Here is a 9978-nt window from a genome sequence, read left to right as displayed (position 1 = left end):
CTAAACAAGTCTCTCCTATTTCAAACTTGTAAGTAAATAGCCAGGCAAGGCGTCTTAGTTTTACTTTGTTTTCTCAACTTGTAAATGTACCTTTTACTAGAGTGTTTATCTTTGTTTGCTGTACTTTGAACCTAAGACTAGAGGGGAGTCCTCTGAGCTCTTTAAGTTTGATTACCCTGTAAAGTTATTTTCCATACTGATTTTACAGAGATGATTTTTACCTTTTTCTTTAATTAAAAACCTTCTTTTTAAGAACCTGATTGAATTTTTCCTTGTTTTAGATCCAAGGGGGTTGGATCTGTATTCAGCAGGAGTTGGTGGGAGGAAGGAGGGGAATGGTTAATTTCTCCTTGTTTTAAGATCCCAAGGGGGTTGGATCTGTGTTCACCAGGAGTTGGTGGGAGGAAGGAGGGGAATGGTTAATTTCTCCTTGTTTTAAGATCCAAGGGGTTTGGATCTGTATTCACCAGGGAATTGGTGAAGGTCTCTCAAGGCTACCCAGGGAAGGAAATTAGCCTTGGGATGGTGGCAGCGGACCAGAGCTAAGCTGGTAGTTAAGCTTAGAAGTTTTCATGCAGGCCCCTACATTTGTACCCTAAAGTTCAAAGTGGGGATACAGCCTTGACACCATAAATCAGTCCAAATTTGCTCAAAGCTTAGTCAATATTTATCAAAAGTTTCAGTGAATTTGTCCCAAGTTCTGAGCTTGCAATAGAACCTGAAACAAGTCATGTTTTACCAGGCTTTGGATTTCAGTATAAATGTTTCACACAGCTCTACTAGTTTCCTGTCTCCTTATAAATGTCTTTTCAATGGTTAGAGCTCCCTTTGAAAGTGCAAAAGATGTTCTACTTTGAAAAAAAAAATGTTTTCTAGCTAAGGCTTCTATCCCTATGATCAATTTTTCATGCTGCCCTTTTTCTGTCTTCATACTCCTCATGCATGTGGTTCTGATTTTCAGATGATAGCCTACCAGACTCAGAACACATTTTATTTTCTTGCTGAACTATTTATTATGTTATTTAAAAATAACCCCTCCATCATATTTCTTCCAAATAATTTATGTAATATTATGCAGAATTTTTTTCTTTGCAACAAAATTATTGCTGGCACTTTCTTAGGAGAAAAGGCTGGAATGCTCTTCTTATGAGAGCTAGGGGCATAGATGAGATCTGGGTTATCAACATTTGGGAATCCTGGGCAAATCACTTCAAATTAATAAGTGTAATAATGACACTCTGCCTGGGTCATTAGCAGGGTTTGAACCTGGAACTTTTGAATCCCAACACAGACATCTACCATTTGAAGTAATGGAATAATTCTATTAGCTGGTAGAGGTAGTTGGCTGTAATCCTCTAGTGGACTGTAGTGGGGCAGCTGCCCCACTCCCTGAGAGTATGGGCTGCGGCAGGCCAGTGGGCCTGTGCAGACAGGGAGCCAATGGGAGAAGGGCTTACTGGGAGCCAATCAGGGCCCAGAATGGAGACAGCCAATCAGGGCCAGGTTCAGCCCTATAAGAAGGCTGCTCAGGGAGAGAACAGTCAATCTGTCCCAGGCCTGTGAGAGGGGAAGGTCTATCTCCAAGCTGAGAGACTAGCACCTGGGACAGCACAAGGTAACTCCAGCCTGGTGTATGCCAGGCTGCAGGCCCTGAAGGGAAGGGCCTAGCTGGTGCGAGGGGCCGAAGGGGAAACGGCCCAGGGACGTGGACAGACGAAGGGAGAGAAGGAGGGTAGGATGGCTTTCACTAGAGGATCCCTGGGTTGGGACCCAGAGTAGTGGGTGGGCCTGGGTCCCCCCTTGCCCTCCCCCCTTGCAGTACAGACAGCCATCGGCCGTAGGGAGCGGCCATCATAGACCTGCCAGATCCCTGACAAGAAGGGATTAGACTCAGAGGGTGTGGTTGGACATGGTGGCTGGAATGTAGGACTGCTGATCACCCAATCCCCAGAAGGGGGTGTGGAAGGACTAAAGGGCACTGCCGGCAGATAGTGGTCCTGAAGAGGACGCCACGAGTTGGTGAGCGACGTGGGCTCAGAAGCCAACCGAGGGCAAGACAACGGGTGGGATACCACCGAGAGGGGACCCTCCACTGGACTGAGCTAATTCCCAGAGTAACCAATAGGAGGTGCCCCGGTGGTGAGTCCCAACCCTGTTACCTGGACCAACTGCTAGATGCAACTAAGGACAGACCCAACTCAATGCCCAACCACAGAACCAAGTCATCTAGAGTGGCTGTGAAAACAAATATTAAGCTAACTTTCATTTGCTTGATACTTATTTTTTTTCCTATTCACAGGTTTAAATTTGGCTGTGACTAGAATCAAAAGTACTATCAGGCAGTTTATTGTAACAACATTTCTGACCAAACCACAATCAGAAGGTACCAAAATTATCTTTTCTTGTGACATTTCCAGCATAGTTTCTAGAGTAGGAAAGACTGGACAAGATCAGTTGTGCCTCTAAAAATTTCCCATACTGACTCAAATTCTCAACCTTTAGCAATTTACCGATTTGTTAACTGTAAGGCTAAATCCTACATAGTCAAACCTCCTTTATATTTACATGGGTAAGGCCTCAATCCTGAAATGTAAGCTTTTACCACAGGGCCCCGTGGGCCACTGTAGCTGAGCCCATTGCAAGAATCAAGTTCCAGATGCTACACCATTAAAGTCAGTGGCAGGTTTGCCACTGACTTAAATGAGCATAGGATCAAGCCCCAAGTGAGTACTGCATGCAGTGTTTGGACCACAATCATAATTGCACACTGGGCAGGAATATTATTAGCTCAGGTCTCAGATTAGGACATAGTTACACATATATGGTGCCCTTGAGACACGTATGCTACTCCCAATGATGCCAAAGGATTCTCTGCATGAACCAAGGGGAGTATATAGTCCCTAGTCATATACTAATATTGGCAAATCCATGGACTTTTCCCAAATTGATGTGGTCTTATCATATTCAGAATATATTTTAAAAAGACGTATGTTTATTATAAATTAATATACTTGGCACCTTTCATCTTTCCGCAGGAGCTCACAACACTTTACAGAATTGAATGAACAAAATCTCAGACCTGGACAAAATATTTACATAGAACCTGGAATTGACTCAAACAGAGCTTTGTATACAAGCATGGAACATATTCCCAACCCTCAGTCTGATGTTCTCAGAAGGCTTTCAGACCTTTGCTGAGATGGTTTCCCAGCTGACCTCTTGGACACTGGAGTTAATTGAACTTCCAGTGATCTTGCAGCATTGGGTTGGAGTATCAAACAAGACCCCTGTGTGATAAGGAAGTACTATGAGACCCATTTTACAAAGAAGCCCAGAGGTAGAGCTGAAAACTGATCAATACACAAGCAAAATAACAGAGACAAAATAGGTCAAAAACTATATTTGTAAGTTGTTACACATTATTTACCCAGCATTTACTGGCAACAAATGTTCCTTTGGCACTTGGCAAACGAAGAATCCCCTGTGAGGTTTAGTGGCATGAATTTGTACTTCGCTCTTCTGCTCAGAATGTTGTGTTATTAAAAAGAAAATCCAAATTTCATACTTTATTCCAGGCTCAATGAAACCCAGTGAAGAGCAAAACAAACTCTTAAAGTTGCATGTTGGGGCTCATAAAATGTGAGCTCAGTACATCAAAATAGGAAATATTCCAGGTATTGTGGTTTGCTTTCAACATTGTATTGCGCAGGCCATGCTCTTATCTTCCTTCCCCAAGCACATGCTTTTTGGATTCACTTCTAGCTCCACATCATGTTTTCAGTCTCATATTATTTGAGTTGTTGAGTAAACACTTGGGTGCTGATGGCCTGTTCTATAAGAGGTCTGATTAGAGGGTCCCTTAAACTCTATGACTTCTTGTTCTCTGACCCACACTGTCACTTTATTTTGGCAAGAGGAAAAAAAGGAGTCTTCAAAGAACATAAAAAAATCTTTGTTGTCATTGTGAACATACTTTTCTATTAGTCTTTTATTTAGCCCTTGTCTACTCTGACACTTTTCCTCAGATTTTCCATTATTGGTCTCAATGGTGCAGCTCCACCATGGGTTGCAGTGATCAGATTGCTAGTGAGGACCACTATTCTTAACCACCACCTGACGGGACCAAGATGTTCAAAAGTGCCTGGTGATTTTGGGTGTCTCAGTAATTGGGTGCCCAGCTTGAGACACCTTAAAAAGACATGCCAGAATCAGGCTCAATACTCACCTCTGAAAAACAGGCCCGTGAGAGGGCCCTCTGTGGACGGGAAGCCTAATGGCTACATCGTTGGCTGTGGGAGACTAAGGGACCTGATCCCACCTTCTCTCTCAGGACCTGTTTCAAACAATACTATGTTGAAGCACAGTAGGGAACCTTTACTGCACACCAACAGACCAAGTAATGCGCAGCACTTTAGTGCGCTTTAGAAATCACATCCCTGCTCTTGTGTAAACAAGTCCTTGGACTAATGTACATTGCCGTTGAAAGGATACATGCTCTAGCGGACTCCACACTTTACACATGGTATATTTTCATTTTTAATTTACACATAATAAACTCCTGGCAGCATAACAAGGGCCAGTGGAAAAAGAACACAATTAGGCTGTTGGGAATTGTCGCCAAATCATAGATTATATAAAAACTGATGGCAGTAAAGCTAAACAGAAATTTCACCACCACGGTGATAAATGCAGTGTTACATACATGGCATGATTTCTAAAATGATCTGTTTAAGCCTAATACCAAGAGAATATTCTTTAATTAATCTTCTCAATACAGTGCAGTTTGATTTTTTTATAGGTACTGCCTTTGCATGCTAGCCTGAGCCAGAGCTCATTTAATTTTGCTTTTGGCTTCTATATAGAGGATCGATAAAATAAATAAGTCACATCCAACACAAACATTGATATTTTGCTGAATATTAATGGGCTTGAAAGGTACAAGTGCCAAAGCTGTCATGATGTCGGCAAATGTTGACAGAAACTGCCACTTAGAGACAGAAGGATTATTTATCTAAATGGCACTGAGGCAATAATTTTCCTAAAATGTTATAAGCAGATGTTATCGTAATGTATTATTTAAAGATAAATGTCAACACAAATGTTGTTTATAAAGAATGCTTAGTGAATATTGCTTAATTTTCAATTAATATGTAGCATTCTCTCACATCCATATAAATAAAAGAAACACAGTCCACCTTCACGAGGCATTCTGGGCCCTGGGGTTTAGTGTTTATGGATGTTGTATTTCATGTTTATCTCAGTGGCATACAAGTATGTTTACAGCTCAAGGCTAATGAGATTCTGCAAACCCCATAACCCCCTGCCAAAGTTTCTGTCTATCGCATCTGCAGAAATGCTCAGTGTCAGAAATAATAATCTACCACTGGATGGCTATACCCACACCACCAACATAATTCTCCTGAATGGATCAGTTAGAGAAAATGCTGCAAGTAAACAACCCTACAAAAGTGTAATGGTTACCTCTTCACAACATTGTTTTCTATATAAAGGCTAGTGTAATTTGCAAGGGACATGTGATCAGCTGTCTTCCCCAATCTGCTTTACGAACACAGTATGCAGAGTCCAAACTCAGCTTCCTGTCCTGAGGTTTGGCTTTATTTACAAAGAAATCAGCAATAAGACAACAAAGTTCTTCTCAGACCTTCTCTTTAGACTTGACCATTCCGCTCACATCCTATATCCTGTGAGTGGGGTAGTGGTTTCCACAACCGGCACAACCCCATTTTAATTATTTCCTTCCAGGACCCCAGACAGCATGGAGAATGCCTTTTGGAAGAGCAAAATGGCATTCTCCCCACAGCATGACTTCGCACACATGGTATATGTGAAGTCACACCTCGTGTGGGATGCCATTTTGCTCTACAAAATGCATCCTCCACACAGTGTGACCTTGTACATATGTTGCATGGTCATGCCATGTTGTGTGAAGGATCCATTTTGTAGAGCAAAATGGCGTCCTCCATGCATCGTGGCCTTGCATGCACTGTACACCCAAGGTCATGCTGTGTAGAGCAAAATGGCATCCTCCACACATTAGGGATCTCTATGATCCCATCTGCTGATGGTGCAACTCCATTTGGGGGTGCAACCCACAGTTTGGGAACCACTGGTCTAGGGGTATATCTTCTCAGCACAGTCAGCTTAAGTTATAACTGCAGTGTTACCCCAACTCGACTCCCATCCAAATGCAAAAATCTCTAGCTTGAGTTACTTGATGCTTTAAGCACAAGGTAGCTGGCCCATGGTGGTGGGCGGAGGAGTTGAAGCTCAAGTGATGCTGATGCTTGAAGGTATTAACTCGAGCTAACTGTTGCAGTGAACACAAGCTTTGAGAGAGTCCCTCCCATTTCACTGATATCAGGGTATCAGAAATGAGGAACCCACATGAATGAGTCTGCAAAATCCACTTCACTGTTTTGCAACAGGATCAATGCCTGCAAACAAGATGTGTGCTTCAGACAAATGCTGACAGCCTCTTAGGGGACACTTTTGGAAGGTGTCTGCTGAAGTAACAATAAATCAGTTTGCATTGGCAACCTCTTTGGTCAACCTACAGAGTGAAGAGGCTGGTAGTAAAAACAGCATGTCTCCTCTCTAGAGGGATAATATTCTGGGAAAAACCCCAAGAGTTGTGGTTGTGGAATTGCTATGTTAAGTCATCTTTGCTCACGGAATCCAATGGAGATGTGCCATGTAAACAATACAAGCCATACAAACATTTATTATTTTCCTGTGGCTCTATTCTGCTGCCACTGAAGCAGGTTTTCACATTGACTTTAACAATGGAGGCAGTATCAGATATGATGTAGGGTCTGAGCCACAGCCCACTGAAGTCAGTGAGAGCCTTTCTACTTCAGTGGGCTTTGAGTCAGACACTCAGCTAAATTTCCACCTTGAACTTCAGTAATAATGGCAAAACTGCAAATTTCATGCCATAAAACTGCCAGGATTTCAATTAAACTTAACCTTTGCAAAATTTTGCATTATATATATTAACTGCCCAAAAACTTTGGTAACAGAGAGTAAAGGTTGCCCAGTGGTGTCTCCTGCCCTTCCAGAATGTGGAGAATGCTTAAACTGAAACCTCTGAAGGGCAGGAAATACAAAGTTAAGGTACTTAACATCCCTCAAATGCAACCTTAACGCTGTACTCTTTGAGAGCTGCTCCATCCAGTCAATAACACTCATACTAGTGTAACCCACACATCTCCTGTGTGCAATGCTCTGTCCCGTCCCAGGTAGTAGCACTGAAATCACTTAGAGATGAATCAGTCTGCTACAACGTTAGCTAAGGGCCATTTGGCTTTTATCTCATGCAGTAAAAGCTTGTGCATTTAGCTCCAGAGGTTCCCAGGTTCAATCCTGACAACTGGGGTCTGTTGGCGTTACACTAGCATTCTATCATTACAGATACCACAGCCACTAGGAACAGAGCACATGGCCACTGTATGACATGATCTAACACCTTTATTTGCTTAGATAAAACCTGGGTTTAGGTTAGGTATAGTAAACAGGAGGTACATACACTCAAACACTGAGCCAGCTCCACACAAACCAACCCAAGTTTGCAAATGTTATGGTCACAGTTACCCAGCTAACCAGGGGGTGAGAGAGAGCTAGCTTGGTGGTTTGAGCATTGGTCTGTTAAACACAAGGTTGTGAGTTCAATCCTTGAGGGGGCCATTTAGGGATCTCGGCAAAAATCTGTCTGGGGATTGGCCCTGCTTTGAACAGGGGGTTGGACTAGATGACCTCCTGAGGTCCCTTCCAACCCTGATATTCTATGATTCTACCTCTGACCCCTCCTGGTTTCTTAAATTGGATTTCCTGTCAGGACTCAGGCCATCACCTCCCTCAGGAAGGAATCATGTGATTCTCTCACTCAGATTAGGCACTGACTGCAGTCAACTGTGATTACCTCAGCAGGTCAGACTTATGTCTGGCACCTGAAAAATCTGTTCCCTCCAAGAGTAATGGCTGGTACCCAGCGACAAACAGTCTCATTAAAGCAAAACCATTTATTTAGAACAAAAGCATTTAAGAGAAAACTGGTCTTAAAAATAAAAACAGACTATACACATGTCCACCTTCCCAGGAGTCTATCTTCCACATCGGGATCCTGGGAGGTCTAAGCTTTCCTGTAGACCCCCTGAGACCTCTAGGGTCTGGTTGGCAGATCTGTTCCCTCAAGTCCCAAACCAGTTCTCTCCTGCTACTTCAGGGGGAATCCCCTTTAAAAGCTTTTTGGTCCTTTTGATCACCATGCTGCCCAGGGAATAAGTCACTTTAAAACTCTTTGTAGCCCTGTGATCTGTTAGTTCCCAGCCTTGGCAGCACAAGGCTTGCAACTTGTTGGTGACAGGGAGCAAGGTCATTGAAGCTGATCTGCTTGCCTGTTGTCTTTCATATGTGTGCGGGGTGTCCTTGGTTAGTGCTAGTATGTTCTTCCTGTTTGTTCTTCCCACAGCCCCCTGTTGCTCTAGAACAATGCATTCATACGGGAAAGCCTTAGAACCCAGTATACAATACATTTCCCTCATTGACCAGATTGCATACAGTGTTCATGACCTCCTCAGTATTCTTAGATTATTACATATTCTTCATATTACTGTAGCGCATCTAGGAGCTCCAATCCTGGAGCAGGACCCCACTGAGGTAGGTGCAATACAAACAAAGAACAAAAAGATGGTCCCTGCCCCAAAGAGCTTATGAGCTAAGTGTAGTAGCTCCACTCCCATCACATCTACCACCCCTTTGCCCTTGCCCTAATGATTCCTTGGCAGACGTTGCCTTCACTTACCCTCATCAAACCCCAGAAGCCACTGTCAAGTCACCAGATTGCCGACAATCCCCATAAGATGACAACATTTTTGGGCACCTCTACTGACAAATCACAGAATTCAGTGCTGAAATGAAGCATACTTGATCCTTCAAGGTACATATGCATCTCTCCTCATATTACAGTCACAGCTCCACTATGCTGCTCCACCTTATCCCTCCACTATTCAATGCAGTCTAGACATAACACAATAAATGCAGCCGGAATGCATGCATATAAATGCTGGAATTCAAATCTATGGAACACAAAACAGACATGCTCTCTTAGTCCTTCCTCATATGTGTTTATAGAGTAATAGATTTTGAAGGCAGAAGGGACCATTTGGTCCTCTAGTCTGAGCTCCTGCATAACGCAGGGGCATAGAATTTAATCCAGTTACTCCTGGGTTGAGCCTAATAACTTGTGTTTGCTGGATTATATTTTCCAGAAGGTATCCACATCTTGATTTGAAGACTTCAAGAGATGCAGAATCCACCACTTCCCTTGGATGTTTGTTACCCTTTGTATCACCATTGCTGACCCATTCCCAGTGGTTACTGCCAGCTCCAGCAGGGCAGAGCTAAGGCTGAATTGCAGGAGTGGTTTTTGCCTGAACTTTGTATTTATTAATTTCTAGAAGTTTACATTTGTGTTACCTTAATGGTATCTTCCACACTGCAAACAATGTATCAGGAACCTTTGCAACAGTCTCTCACATGAAGGCGTGGGGGCTCAGAACCAGATAACACCAATAAAGCATTGTTTCTGACTCCCTTGCCCACCAATCATTTCTAATCTCCCAAAGAAATTCAGTCAGCCAACTGAGCAAATGGGGGCTCTTCCCCCTTCCTCAATCACTACATTTGGCTCCCCCATATCTACTTCTCTGCTACCTTCCACCATGGTTCCTCTGCTTCTCCTGACACTGAGCAAGCAGCTTCCCTCCCCTCCTCTCCCAGCCATCAGGGCCAGCTCCAAGCACCAGCTAAGGAAGCAGGTGCTTGGGGCGGCCAATACAAAGGGGTGGCACTCCATCTGCTGTTGGGGGCGGCATGTCCGGGTATTTGGCGGGAATTCGGCAGCGGGTCCCTCAGTTCCTCTCTTGCTCTTTGAGCTGCTGCCAAAGTGCAGCCGAAGAG

General features: G+C 43.5%; 1 long non-coding RNA gene across 1 annotated transcript; it reads left to right on the top strand.

The window, feature by feature from the left end:
- The first annotated feature begins 1554 nt into the window (after positions 1 to 1554).
- Positions 1555 to 5016, top strand: LOC135981083 (uncharacterized). Its single transcript, XR_010598049.1, has 3 exons — positions 1555 to 1615; positions 2300 to 2383; positions 3036 to 5016. It is a non-coding gene; the product is annotated as an uncharacterized LOC135981083 (long non-coding RNA).
- Positions 5017 to 9978: the final 4962 nt, after the last annotated feature.

This window comes from Chrysemys picta, chromosome 2 (genome assembly GCF_011386835.1).
Source record: "Chrysemys picta bellii isolate R12L10 chromosome 2, ASM1138683v2, whole genome shotgun sequence".
In the NCBI taxonomy this organism is placed as follows: domain Eukaryota; kingdom Metazoa; phylum Chordata; order Testudines; family Emydidae; genus Chrysemys; species Chrysemys picta.
Note: the sequence above shows the minus strand (reverse complement) of the source record. Positions and strands in the feature narration are given on the sequence as shown.